Raw genomic sequence first — 13676 nt, forward strand, 5'->3', positions numbered from 1 at the left:
GCTATAAAAAACGTGTTACACGTCCATCATCAAAACAAAACTGTACAGCAATGCTTTCTATGGATCTCTTTGTAAATATTCTCTATTCAGAAACAGAGAACGACCTTCCCAGCACGTACACAGAAACCTGAGATGTCTTTTGTTGTTCCGAATAAGTTAGCTTTATTTTCATAGATTTCCATGGAATCATTAAGGTTGGAAAAGACCTCTAAGATGGTCCAATCCAACCATCAGCCCAGCATCAGAATGCCTACTAAACCATGCCCCAAAGCATCACTACACATTGTATAAACTCCTCCAGGGACGGAGACTCCACCACTGCCCTGGACAGCCTCTTCCAAAGCTTCAACGCTCAGTAAAGAAATTTTTCCTAATATCCAACCTAAACCTCCCCTGGCACAACTTGAGGCCATTCCCTCTGGTCTTATCACTTGTCACTTGGGAGAAGAGACCAGCACCCACCTTGCTACAACCTCCTTTCAAGGAGATGCAGAGAGTGACAAGGTTTCCCTTCAGCCTCCTCTTCTCCAGATTAAACACTGTCAGTAAAGAAATTTTTCCTAACATCCAATCTAAACCTCGCCTGGTGCAACTTGAGGCCATTTTAACTTGAATCGTAAACCAGTGAAAAAAACTGAGCACCAATAACAGGAAAACCTTTTATCAAAAGCTCAAGAACAAGTTCTTCTCAGTGTACCTACTCCATTTTACACGGCAGGCGTTACACACATTGTACAAATATGTACCCAAATAACACCTCCACCTAGGAAGGATCATATATTTGAACTATTAATTATCAACAGCAATGACAGAGCCTCCTGCAGCACGTCTACGCTATGATCATTGCAGAAACTGAACCAAGGCCAATCCACCAACATGCACAACAAAGATTGAGACCATTAATTGTGGTCGCTTCCGCTTCTTCTGCCATCCATCAGCATTATGACCCAAGTCACGTTTCGAAAGAAGCCCTGCAAGAAGTGCTAACAGTGGACTCTAAACCCTTTGAAAACTTAATAGATCATTAGCATTAAAATCGGGTTTTACTGAAGACTGCCATTTATATCACAGAATCTAACCTTAACAGGCTAAAACCAGCACCATATGGGACATCAACACCCTACACTCATGAAGCATGAACACCAATAAAGAATTAGTTGACTTCAGAAGCAAGAAATTGGTTCAGTCTTCACAACAAACCTAAAACAAGCTGACACAACGGCATAGAAAGTCAAAACTGATGCGTGCATGTGTATTTGTCCAAGGTGCAGGATGTTTTTTCTCACTTCTGCAGTAATTCCTAACTGGCTTGAAACAGAACAGGAAACAAATAGGCACCAACGAGCCCACGATAAGGATTATCAGCAGTGCTAATGGAGCAGCACTTCAGTATTTGGTATGTTTCCAACCGAATAGCGTCATTAATACGGTATCTGTAATAAGATTTTTGACATGAAACTGTTTCTTAACTTGAACCAGTGCAAAAATGTGATGTTTCAGTCAACTTTAACAATGAGGCAAGTGACACGGTTGGCAAATCCTAACCAACCATGGAACAGAATGAAATCAGAACAGGCAAAACTCCCTTAAGTATCTGTAAGCAGTTAAAATAACATTTAATTTCAATTTACAAGCATGCAAGAAAAGCCCCCAAAAACCAGAAGTACCATATTTGGAGTCAAATTGCCTGTGGTCTCCTGACCAACTTCTCAGCGGCTTGGCCACACCACATGGTTATATTTAACCAGGAACGGCAGCCAGTGCGAGTTATGCTTACTGAAAGGATTTCTCTCCACTATCCAGCTCTCCGAAGCACCATTCTATTCATCAGCACTCATCAACATGGTATCTTTCAGCAGATGCCTGGCATATAAGAGATGGCTTTCAATTTAAAACGTGACCTGTGCTGCCCTGTAATTCATGCTGCCATCTGACCATCATTAACACCAGATCACAGCCACCTTACACCGAATATGCCTACAGATCTTTTACAGTAGAGATTATGGCTAACTAGAGTTTTTAAAGCAATTAAAACATGAGCTGTTATTAGGTTGGTGACTACTTAGCATTTTAATATTTCACAATGCTGTATCAAAGTACAGTGTTAGTGAAGAGTCTTAGATTAATAGTTCTGCCTACCAAAATTGCCCAATCATTGGACCACAACGTGAAATATTGGTCTGGACTCACACATCAATAAAACTTGCTGTAAAATGTGATAAATGCACCTCTTATGACACCTTCTTCTTGCCTCTTTAGAGTAAAAAAATTTTTTAAAAAGCCACAAAAAAGAATTTTCTGTGCTGCTTTCCCCAAAGAAGCGGCTTCAGCTTTATTCAATGTACAGTTTATAATTTTAAACTGTCATTAGTATTATTTGATAATATGGCCAAGAGACCTCTACGCTTGGGATCTTGATAAAATAATACTCCTTGAGACCTTTCCTCAGTGGTGTTTCATCAACTGGTCTAAACAGCTGGTTTAATCCCACAAGCAGAGGTATGTTGGCTCCTCTCTCCTCTGAAGGACTTAGTAAAAACAAAAAACACAAGGAAAGGGGTTTTGTTACCTTCTTTAGGTGATCAAACAAGACCACGCTGCAAAGATATCTGATGGAGAGAAGAGGAAGGAAAAAAAAATCCTGTCAGCTTTAATAGAGGACTCCTAAACTTCATGACTTGAAAACAAATTCCTAATTACACACCAATTTTACCACAGACATTTTGCTTTCTACAGTCTTTGGTAAAGCGGGATCGCAAGGAAGGAAATCTTGCCTTGAAGAGAGTTCCCTTTTCTCAGGAAAAGGGATGCAATTTCCTTCCTCCCCAAGCACCATTTTGAATGTCACCAGAATTCTATTAGCCCTGAACTGTGAAATCAATCTGTATGAGGCTATTAGTGCTCAGTAGAAATCTCTCTTTAGCATCACTAACACCCACAGATGGGCTGGAAGGAAGGAAACTACAGGGGTTTCGAAAGGTTGTTACTAAGTCCAAACCAGTGCTGGGACTGACTGATTTCAGAGTGCAATGAAAAAAAAAGGACTGTAAGCAAAAGAGAGAATGCACACATGTTAAAGGCAACCACGCTCAGCTGCATGGAAAACTGTAGATCATAGATTAGCTTGGGTTGGAAGGGACCTTAAGGATCATATAGTTCTCCCCCTCTGCCATGGGCAGGGACACCTCCCACTGGACCAGGGGCTCCAAGCCCCATCCAACCTGGCCTTGGACACCTCCAGGGATGGGGCAGCCACAACTTCCCTGGGCAACCTGGGCCAGGGCCTCCCCACCTTCATTTTGAAGAAATTCCTCCTTACATCCAGCCTAAATCTGCCACTGGGAGGTGTCCCTGTCCACGGCACAGGGGTTGGAACTGGATGGGCTTTGAGGCCCCTTCCAACCCAAACTATTCTACGATTCTACGTGAACTATAAATGGTTTATTTTGCAGAGGCCTCTGTAGCTGCTGATCAAGTTTTCAGCGATAAAAGTCCTGTTTAAAAAAAAGTATGTTTCTGACTTCTGAAGTTAAGCAAAACCTTTCACGAATTCCACATAAACCAGTGAGTATTATTTGGCATCTACAGACATTCCTGGAAAAAAAAAGGCAGCTACACAGATGTGAATGCTCCTATTTTTCTCCATTTGGCATCGACTCTTAAAGCTAATTATATTAAGTGCGTTATTGCTGATGGGTTTTGCATAAACATTCAGCTTCCGTGTTTATCTTGAAGTCTGATATTGCCTCCCCCAACCAACTCAGAGAGCTGACAGAACACAATGAAATATTCAGTTTTCCTTACAAGATTCAGCACACTAACACGAGTTAGGAACCTCTATTAATATTCCATGAGTATGGCAACAGGCAGCAGAGATCACTGCAGCTGCGCTATCCCCCTCTCACATCTACAAACACCTTCCAGTTATATTTTACCTTAAACTGTCTCAGTATTTCACGTTGCCTCTTCACGGAACCCCTGCTGTAAAAATGTAGGTCACATTTCCTTTCAGAGCACAGGGGCGTGTATCCACGAACACTTACTTAAAGCTCAATGAAATTAATTAAAAGCTCCTCACTGACTTCAATGCGCACTGAATCAGGACCTGGATGAGTTCAGAGGCGAAACAATTACACTTTTTAATTAAACATCTTCACATTGTTGTGAAGCAGTCAACTCATTTTAAAGAAGGATGAACTGAGTCAGAAAGTTTCAGAGCTTGGTCACGGCCATAAATTGTGTTGATTACTTAAGTTGCTTCCAGATTTGATAGCTTCCCTCATAACAGAGAAAATGGACTTTCCTGAAACATCAACTAAATTCTGGGTGTACGTATCTGCAGGAAAGAGAACTGAACATACCGAGGCAAATGCAGTGTTTGTAGAAATCTACTGGCTCCACCTCTGTTCCCCAATCTCTAGCTAAATCAGTCCATCTCAGGACTCCCAATAACACCAGAAATTGAAAATTTAGGATTTTTTTTGTTGCAGTTTATCTCCAGGTGAGATTTTTAGGCTGTGGGGTTTGTTTAAAAAACACCATTATTAATTATGATGTATATCTATAGTACTTTTTCAAAAGAAATGGCCTTGGCAGATTGGATATTCTGTAAAAGCTCAAAAATACTTATTGAAAAGCAAAAAGGATGATCACACTTCCCAATTTCAAAGACATTGACACTACATGAAGCCCTGTAACATTCTGCCAAATCAGCCCAACATAAAGTCTGAAAATAAATCCCAGAGTCAGACAAGTGTTCTCCTTATTTAATTATCAACATTTTTCAGTTGTTTTTCTGATCTTTGGTTTCTCTCACCTATTAACACTCCGTAGTTTGGCTCATTCTGGGCTAGCTGTTTCCTCGCACCAACTGAAGCTCACGGACAGGCCACGGCTCTTGAAACAGAAAAAGAACTGTCAGTCTCAGAGATACAAGGACATCAGCAAATAACATCGTAGGGTGGGGTTTTTTCCCCTAAATGAAATAAAGTTTGTTGGTAAAAAGCTTTCAGTTCGTTTAAAATCTGTTTACGTATCATTTCTCACAGGTACCTCAAAGCAAAACCAACGTTTCTTAGGACGGGGGAGTAAGGATAAAATGTTGTCATTCCAATAATTTACAGATTTTTTTGTACATCAGCATCAAAACAAACACCTTCTGGGATTATTCACATACCTGTATATGTGCAAAAGCTTAGTGGAATTAAATTAATAGATGCTATTACTTTTCCAGCAAATCAGAACTTTCAAACCGAACAAAACCCAACTCCCTCTCTAGTTTCTTTGATGCAGAGTTATTTTAAAAGACATTTTTAAAGGCATTATGAATATGAAGAATGTACAGTTCTTGCTTATATGATTTAACGTAGGAGGCAAAGCAATTAAAAATACTTATAAATTTATACTTTCAAAGAGAATTTTATAAGTTATCATGGATTTCAGCTGGTCTATCGGAAAAATGTACAGGACTAAGTGCTTTTTTAGAACTGCTAAACACTATGATACTTGGACATCTTCCTTATTACAAGTCAAGGCTGACTTTTGGCTGAATATCTCACTTCCAGAAAGTCAGCCAGCTCTACCATCCCAACTATTAACATACTTGGAAAGAGCAGAAAAAGGCATTTACTCTGTCTGAAAACTGAATTATAACCACCTTCCTACCTGTAACATTTACACCAACTCTCAGAACAGGAACATTTGGTATATCGGTTAGGATTACAAGTTTTCTGATTAAAAACACGACCATCAGGTTCAATCGCTTCTGCATCACGCACACAGCGGCGCGGCACTGCTGTAACTGCTGCTACTCTCCTGGTTCTATTGCACCAGGAAATCTAATCCGATGACAGCTCGCAACACAAAGAAACACAGTTTTGCATCCATACATACAGAAATATTTATGGAGACACCCAAATCCTTCCTTGGAAGCATCTCTGCTGGAAGTTCCTCCAAGCCCATTCAACAGCAGCCTCCAAAAGCCTCTTGTTCCTCTGTACGCACAGCACTTGGGTGCGTTCTTGATTTTTAAAACTAGGTCAGATGCTCAGGAGGGCTGCTTGGTAGTCAACAGCAAACTTAGGAATTGAAATACTTACTAAAAATCATAAATGTTTCTGCTGGTTACAGATGACAAGCATTCTGGAGAGGAAAAAACTCACATTAAACTAATAGAAAGGGATTGATTTCATACAAGTTGTTTTCCAGGCAAAGAATTGACCTTTACCATTAGTTGCACCATATCGAATGCATTCAGGCATTGGCTTTCTCTGCCTGTCTGCAACTGCAGGATGACTTTTAATTTTCAGCAGCAGATGTATGTCTCAGACAGTCTTTATGCCACTAAATTTAGGTTTTGTTTCAGTTCACTTTGGGGTTTTCCTTTAGAAAATAACACAAATTGTTTTGGAAACTTCTCTCTCCTTTTGTAAAGCTAAGTTTGCTGAAACCCAGGCTGCGGAAGGAGGGAAAAGGACGAGGATGGGACAGAGCAGAAATAGATACAGCTATGGACTTGATCAGATCAGGAGTCAGGACCTGCTTTCCACGCAGCCCCAATACCGAATGCTTTTATGTTTCAGAAGAAGTGGCAGTATACAGCCTTCTGCGTGCTCCCTCATCACGAATACCCATACTTTCAAAATCAACCCCTGACAGTACATAGTTTAACCTCATTTTTCACTATTTATACATGTTTTGCCTTTAGCAAGCTATTCCACATCATACTGGAGCTCCAAAAATACCAAAAGCAAAGGAGCTGACAGCTTGCAAGCTCAGTGGCCAACGAAAACTAAATATAAAATTTTGATTCTGCAAATGTATTTTAAAGTTACATTCTTAAAATACTCCAAATATGTGCCTCTTGCTATATGGAAGCCAATTTTGACTGGCACACGGAACAGGCAGACCTAACCTGCCTCCAATATTTGTTGTTCTATGGAGAGTTTGGTGTGGTTTTTTGAAGCTACCGCATCTGCAGAACGTCTTGCTCTCATCTCACAGAGCATCAAAGCTGATTTTGTCCCATGTGCCAAGAGGAGGAACGGTCAAAGAGATGATACACAACAGAGCAAAACATCCTTATCTCAGGGAGAAAGGAAACAAAGGTCTGACAGTCAAACGTGTCCTGACGAGGTACAGCCAGATGACGGATCATCCCACCTCAGCTTTCTGGAGTCCCAGTGTATTCCAATTCGGAACATGATGCTGTTCCTCTCTAGTGTCCAAGAGACACAGAACTCATGTGTCAATACACACAACCTTGATGCTACATTGAAATGCAGGTCAAGAAGTCAAATATGGCCTGGATGCACAGCTGGATGGATGATGGATCACCTCTCCTCAGCCTTCTGGAGTGTTAGCATACTCCCACTGGAAACATGATGCTGTTCTTCTCACACATACAAGAGAGACAGAGCTGCTGTGCACCAATACACACAATCTTTATGCAATATTGAAAGGTAGGTCTAACAATAAAATGTGCCCTGATGAGACACAGCTGGACATTGAATCAACTTTCCTCTGCTTTATGGAGCAACAGGGTGTTCTGATCCAGAACACAAAATCATAGAATGGATTGGTTTGGAAGGGACTTTAAAGCCCATCCAGTTGCAACCCCTCTGCCATGGGCAGGGACACCTCCCACTGGATCAGGGGCTCCAAGCCCCATCCAACCTGGCCTTGAACACCTCTAGGGATGGGGCAGCCACAACTTCTCTGAGCAAGCTGTGCCAGATCCTCACCATCCTCAACGTGAGGAACATGATACTGTTTCTCTCTCCCATTCAGGAAACACAGAACTGTTGTGTGCCAATACATGCAATCTTTCCGCAAAACTTACAGAGCGCTGCCTTGGATGCTCTGGAAGCGCCTTTTTGAGGCAGAGCAGGACTCACCTCCAGGTGGACCCTGGGTGCCCTGGAAGCCCAGTTTTGAGGCAGGGCAGGACTTGCCTCCAGGTGCATCCTGGATGCTCTGGAAGCCCTGTTCTGAGGCAGGATAGGACTCACTCCAGGTGCATCCTGGATGCTCTAGAAGCCCAGTTTTAAGGCAGGACAGGACTCACTCCAGGTGGATCCCAGTACCCCACTCTGAGGAAAGACAGGACACACCTCCAGGTGCATCCTGGATGCTCAGGAAGCCCAGTGTTGAGGCAGGGCAGGACTCGCCTTCAAGCAAATCATGGATGCTCTGGAAGCTCTGTTCTGACACAGGGCAGGTCCTGCCTCCAGATGCATCTTGGACACCCTGGAAGCCCAGTTTTAAGTCAGGGCAGAACTCACCTCCAGGTGGATCCTAGATGCTCTGGAAGCCCAGCTTTGAGGCAGAGCAGAACTTGCCTCCAGGTGCATCCCGGATGCTCTGGAAGTTCTGTTCTAAGGCAGGGCAGGACCTGCCTCCAGGTGCATCTTGGACACCCTGGATGCCCAGTTCTGAGGCAGAGCAGGTCTCACCTCCAGGTGGATCCTGGATGCCCAGTTCTGAGGCAGAGCATGACTCACTTCCAGGTGGATCCTGAATGCTCTGGAAGCCCAGCTTTGAGGCAGGGCAGAACTAGCCTCCAGGTGCATCCGGAAGCCCAGTTTCCAGGCAGGGCTCCCTCCAGAGGGACCCTGGAAGCCCCGCTGTGAGGCAGGGCAGGACCCCGGTGCCCGGCCCTGCCGAGGGCGCTGCCCCAGGGAGGGCCCCCGTTCCCGAGGGAGCCGCAGGAGCTCAGGGCCGATGCCAGAGCACCGAGAAGGCACCCCCCGGCCCGGAGCGGCGGGGCCGGGGCCCGGCGGGGCCTGAGGGGCGGCGGCAGCGGCGCGGGGGGCGCCTCGCCGGGGGCCGGGGAGCACAAAAGGGACCCGCGCTCACCTGCGGAGCTGCGGCGCGGGCGAGCGGAGCCGAGCGGCCGCCTCCTCCTCCTCCTCCTCTTTCTCGGTCGCGAGTCACGGCGGCGGCCCCGGGGCGGGCGGGAAGGAGGGAGGCGCCTGGGCGGCTCCGGGGGAGGGACCCGCGGCTCCCGGCGCCCAGGGCGGCAGCGGCCCCCGGGCAGCGCCGAGCGCCGGCCGGCAGGAAGGGGCGGGGCTACGCGAGGGGGCGGGGCCAACGATGGGGAGGCGGGGGAGGAGGGGAGTGGGCGGGGTCTGTCTGCTGGGAGGGAGCAATGGGGCGTGGTCAGAGCGCAAGGGGGGCGTGGTTAACTCGTGAAGGGGTGTGGCCAAGTGGGAGAACGGGTCTAGTGAACGGTGTGGGAAAGTGGGCGTGGCCATAGCGGAGAAGGGGCGGTGTCCATGTGCTGAGCGGGCGGGTGACGTAGGGAAGGGGCGTGGTTCCGCCTGAGGCCACGCCCACCGCGAGCCCCCGGGTCCCTGCGCCCGCCCGTGGGACCTCAAAGCCCATCCAGTTCCACCCCTGACAAGGGCAGGGACACCTCCCACTGCATCAGGGGCTCCAAGCCCCATCCAGCCTGGCTTTGAACCCCTCCAGGGATGGGGCAGCCACCACTGCTCGGGGCAACCTGGGCCAGGGCCTCATGGTGAAGAAATTCCTCCTTATGTCAGTCTAAATCCTCCCCTCTCCAGTTGATCCCCATTGCCCCCACTCCTATCACCACAAACCTTTGTGAACAGTCTCTCCTCAGCTTTCTTGTAGCCCCTTCAGCTACTGGAAGGTCACTCTAAGATCTCCTCGGAGCCTTCTCCTCTCCAGGCTGAACAACCCCAACTCTCTCAGCCTGTCCTCGTACAGTAGGTTCTCCAGCCCTCGTATCAGCCTTGCAACCTCCTCTGGACCCATTCCAACGGCTCCATCTCCTTCTTATGCTGAGGATTCCAGACCTGGACACAACACTCCAGATGAGGTCTCCCAAGAGAGGAACAGAGGGGCAGAATCCCCTCCCTGGCCCTGCTGCCCACGCTGCTTTGGATGCAGCCCAGGACATGGTTGGTTTCCGGGCTGCGAACGCACGTTGCCGGCTCATGTTGAGCTTTTCATCCCCCAGCACCCCAAGTCCTTCTCCTCAGGGCTGCTCTCACTCATAGAATCATAGAATCACCAGGTTGGAAAAGGCCCATCAGATCATCGAATCCAACCATTCCTATCAGATACTAAACCACCATCCCCCGGCCTGTATTGAAAACACAAGTAGGCAAGTACAGAACTCCTGAAGAGACAAATGCTTTGTGTACTCAGTGCTAGTCAAATGCATCTGTTTCTACTTGGTATTTAACTTAATTGCATAAAAATAGTCACAGTAATGAAATAGGTGGCACTTCCCTTAACAGCTTGCTACTTAATGACATCAAAGCCCACTGGCACTGAAATCCATACCCTGCTGCCAGTTAATGAAGGTCTTAACATGAAAGCCTATGCAAAGAGCAAAGCCAAGCCGCTGACAGGAACAGGAATGGTGCAAATATGCTGGGATCCGAGATCACTAGCAAATACCCACAGCACAGCAGGCAGTAATGATTATTAATTATTTAAGAAAAGAACATAAGAGCTCCATCAGAAGCTGAAAAAAATAGGCAGCAGCATTGCTCTGGGATCCTCCAGTTGGATTACTGTTAATTAGCACAGTACACGAGTCTGAGGGAAAGATCTAAAAGCATCTTATGCTGGTTGCAGCATATAATTAAGCCATCATTTGCATCTCTGCACTAAGATGAATTTTCTTACTGATAACATCATAGGCAAAATACCATTTTATGATGGAGTATTGTCTAGCTTTCCTATTCTAATTTAGCTGGGTGACTGTACAGCAGTGCAATGCGATCTTCTATAGCATCACTAGTACATCCTGGATTTATTTATAAACGGTTTTAGCAGAGAAAGAGATACTACAAGGCTTCCTTTACCCATGAAGAACTTTAGATGTACTTTCTTAACACATAGACCCTAAATTGGCTTCTGCTCCAGCACAGTTTATTACCACCACGCTGAGATGTTTAGCTGTCAAGCAAGATGATGTCTTGCCGTTGTAGCAGTCACTTTTATCATTTTAGGACATGATAGATGCTCAAGACACCTCTTAAATCCTAGCTCCGCAACAGATTTAGTAGAATATTGTTCATGTCTTATGGGAACGCACAGCCCTCCAGAAAGTAAACAGAAGATACAAGCTCACTGCACCTGATCAAATCTATCACCTCACCAATTGTTATTCTGCTTGCCCCAAGCACAAAATGGGGATAATACAGGTTTTCATCAGCCAGGGAAAGTTAGGAAGTTTAATTATCTACAAGTTAAGTCTTTTTAATATTTTTACAAGTATTGCATAAAGATTGGATATTATTTTATAAAAATCTAACATTAAATGGATTTTTTTCTTTTCAATAGCTTCTAATCTCCTCTGTTTAACGAGGCTGCTGCTTGTTCTACAAACAAAAACTCCATAAAACCTTCTCACAAACGGATAAAATTTCTCTCATCTCACTCTGTCCCCCTCTTATATCCAATTTTTCCCTAATCAGCTCCAAAATTAATTTAGGATTCCTTCACAGTACAGCTGCTTCCACACTCCAAGTCCCTCCGTATTTGTTGGCATTTCCCTCTCATTAAGGGCTTCCAGCAGCATCTGTAAACACAAGCCCTGCTTTCATTATCCATCCCATTTAACCACATGCAACAACAATAACAACTGTTTCTTCTGAAGATGCGTACGGTACCCAAAGAGGGAACTGTCTTTAGTTAGGAAACTTTAGTCTTTTGGTCATCTTTTATATTGTAGACTTAGCCTGACACTTCCAATCCATCAAAATCATTCTTTGACGAAGAAACTGTGCAGCGTTTCCCGAAAATTAAATGCAGTTCAACCAATCAGCTCTTTGAATACTTGGGACACTACAACAAACAATGCAGGGTCACAACAGTCAGTTGACATTTCCATCAGCAGTGGCAAGCACAGCTTGCATAGATGAGAGAAAATTAAAGAAAGAGTTCAGCTGCCACATTTAATGGTTGTAGAGGCTGTGCAGCGAGGACGCCTGCAGAGATGGACTTGGGGTGCTGCTTGATGAGAAGCTCGACATGAGCTGGCAATGTGAGCTCACAGCCCAGAAACCAACCGCGTCCTGGGCTGCATCCAAAGCAGCGTGGCCAGCAGGGTGAGGGAGGGGATTCTGCCCCTCTGCTTCTCTCTTGTGGGACCTCATCTGGAGTGTTGTGTCCAGTTCTGGACACAAGAAGGAGATGGAGCTGTTGGAACGAGTCCAGAGGAGGCTACAAGGATGATCTGAGGGCTGGAGCACCTCCCATACGAGGACAGGCTGAGAGAGCTGGGGTTACTCAGACTGGAGAAGAGAAGGCTTCAAAGAGAACTTATGGTGACCTTCCAGTAGCTGAAGGGGCTACAAGAAAGCTGGGGAGGGACTGTTCACAAAGGCTTGTGGTGATAGGACTGGGGCAATGGGTATAAACTGGAGAGGGGCAGATTTAGACTGGACATAAGGATGAATTTCTTCACGATGAGAGCGTTGAGGCCCTGGCCCAGGTTGCCCAGGGAAGCTGTGGCTACCCCATCCCTGGAGGTGTTCAAGGCCAGGTTGGCTTGGAGCCCCTGATCCAGTGGGAGGTGTCCCTGCCCATGGCCGGGGGTTGGAACCAGATGATCTTTAAGGTCCATTCCAACTCAAACTATTCTATGATTCTATGATGTGTTAAAGGGATGGACAAAAAAAGCCCTTTAGTGTAAAACAGGCTATGACAATCTTTTTTTTTTACATGGTAAGAAACCCTCTCAGCTGTGTATTTTATTCAAAACCTGAAGTGGTCCCAGATTCAATTGGTATTTACAAAGATGCGAAGCACACACTTGTATGATAGCACAGAACTTAAATTCAATCTCTACCTAACGCGGATATTAACTGGACAATGAAAAGAAAAGCTATTTACCCGGACATTAAAACTTCTGTCCACAGGATTTGCAGAGGGTTCTGCCTGGTCATTTTCAGTATATTTGCAATTATTACCAGCCCATTTCTGGAGCCATGCTGACAACATGACGATCCTCAATAAAAAGAGATACCTAGGATTAGAACTTGTTTTAAAAATGTTTTTTAAAATGAATTTGCTATTAAATATATCATTAACACATTAGTGTGTTAAATTACAGTAGATATTTCAGTCCGTGATAAGGCAAAGCCTTACATGCAGTTATATTGACTAACCTTATGCCTGTATTTCCTCATTAACACCTAATTTTAGAGACTACTTATGCTGAAACGTTTTATTTATCCTGTCAGATCCTTTAGGCCTCTGAGCATCAACAGCTCCTGCTCAACTGAGGTGGGAAGCTCAGATGTTAAAAAGTTATGGGAGAGAAATCTTGGGCAAAATGAACTCCAGTAATTCTCCCCTCTCCCTCACAGGCATAAAACCTTATTAAGGTGAAGTTAAAAAACCCTACAACCTTGCAGCAAGATGAAGTGTCACATTTTCCATGACTCTTGAAGAAAAAATCCAATATCAGGTTCCTCTCTCCTGGGTAGCGAAGCAGACAGAATTGAAATAAGAGCTGACTTCCCTACTAGAAAAGATGTCTCCAGAACTCAGTGAGGATAATTTAAAAATCATGGAAACGAGAAACTAAAAGATGCCTGCAGGCATTGCTTGACAATGTAAAAATTCTATTTGTCCTTCCACAGGAAGGGAATGGCCATACTGGGAATGAAACCAAATGGTTATATTTTCAT

At 45.0% G+C, this 13676-nt stretch overlaps 1 protein-coding gene across 2 annotated transcripts in view; it reads right to left on the bottom strand.

The window, feature by feature from the left end:
- CTNNBIP1 (catenin beta interacting protein 1) overlaps positions 1-9063 on the bottom strand; it is a 31923-nt gene extending 22860 nt beyond the window's left edge. The window contains exons 1-2 of one of the 2 annotated variants that reach the window (XM_069874722.1): positions 8857-9063; positions 4817-4896 (exon numbers count right to left, since the gene is read on the bottom strand). The gene's annotated coding sequence lies outside the window, so the exon portion shown is untranslated. The remainder of the gene's footprint in view (positions 1-4816; positions 4897-8856) is intronic. The other variant, XM_069874723.1, reaches the window with a different exon arrangement.
- Positions 9064-13676: the final 4613 nt, after the last annotated feature.

Source organism: Phaenicophaeus curvirostris, chromosome 22, assembly GCF_032191515.1.
Source record: "Phaenicophaeus curvirostris isolate KB17595 chromosome 22, BPBGC_Pcur_1.0, whole genome shotgun sequence".
Lineage (NCBI taxonomy): Eukaryota > Metazoa > Chordata > Aves > Cuculiformes > Cuculidae > Phaenicophaeus > Phaenicophaeus curvirostris.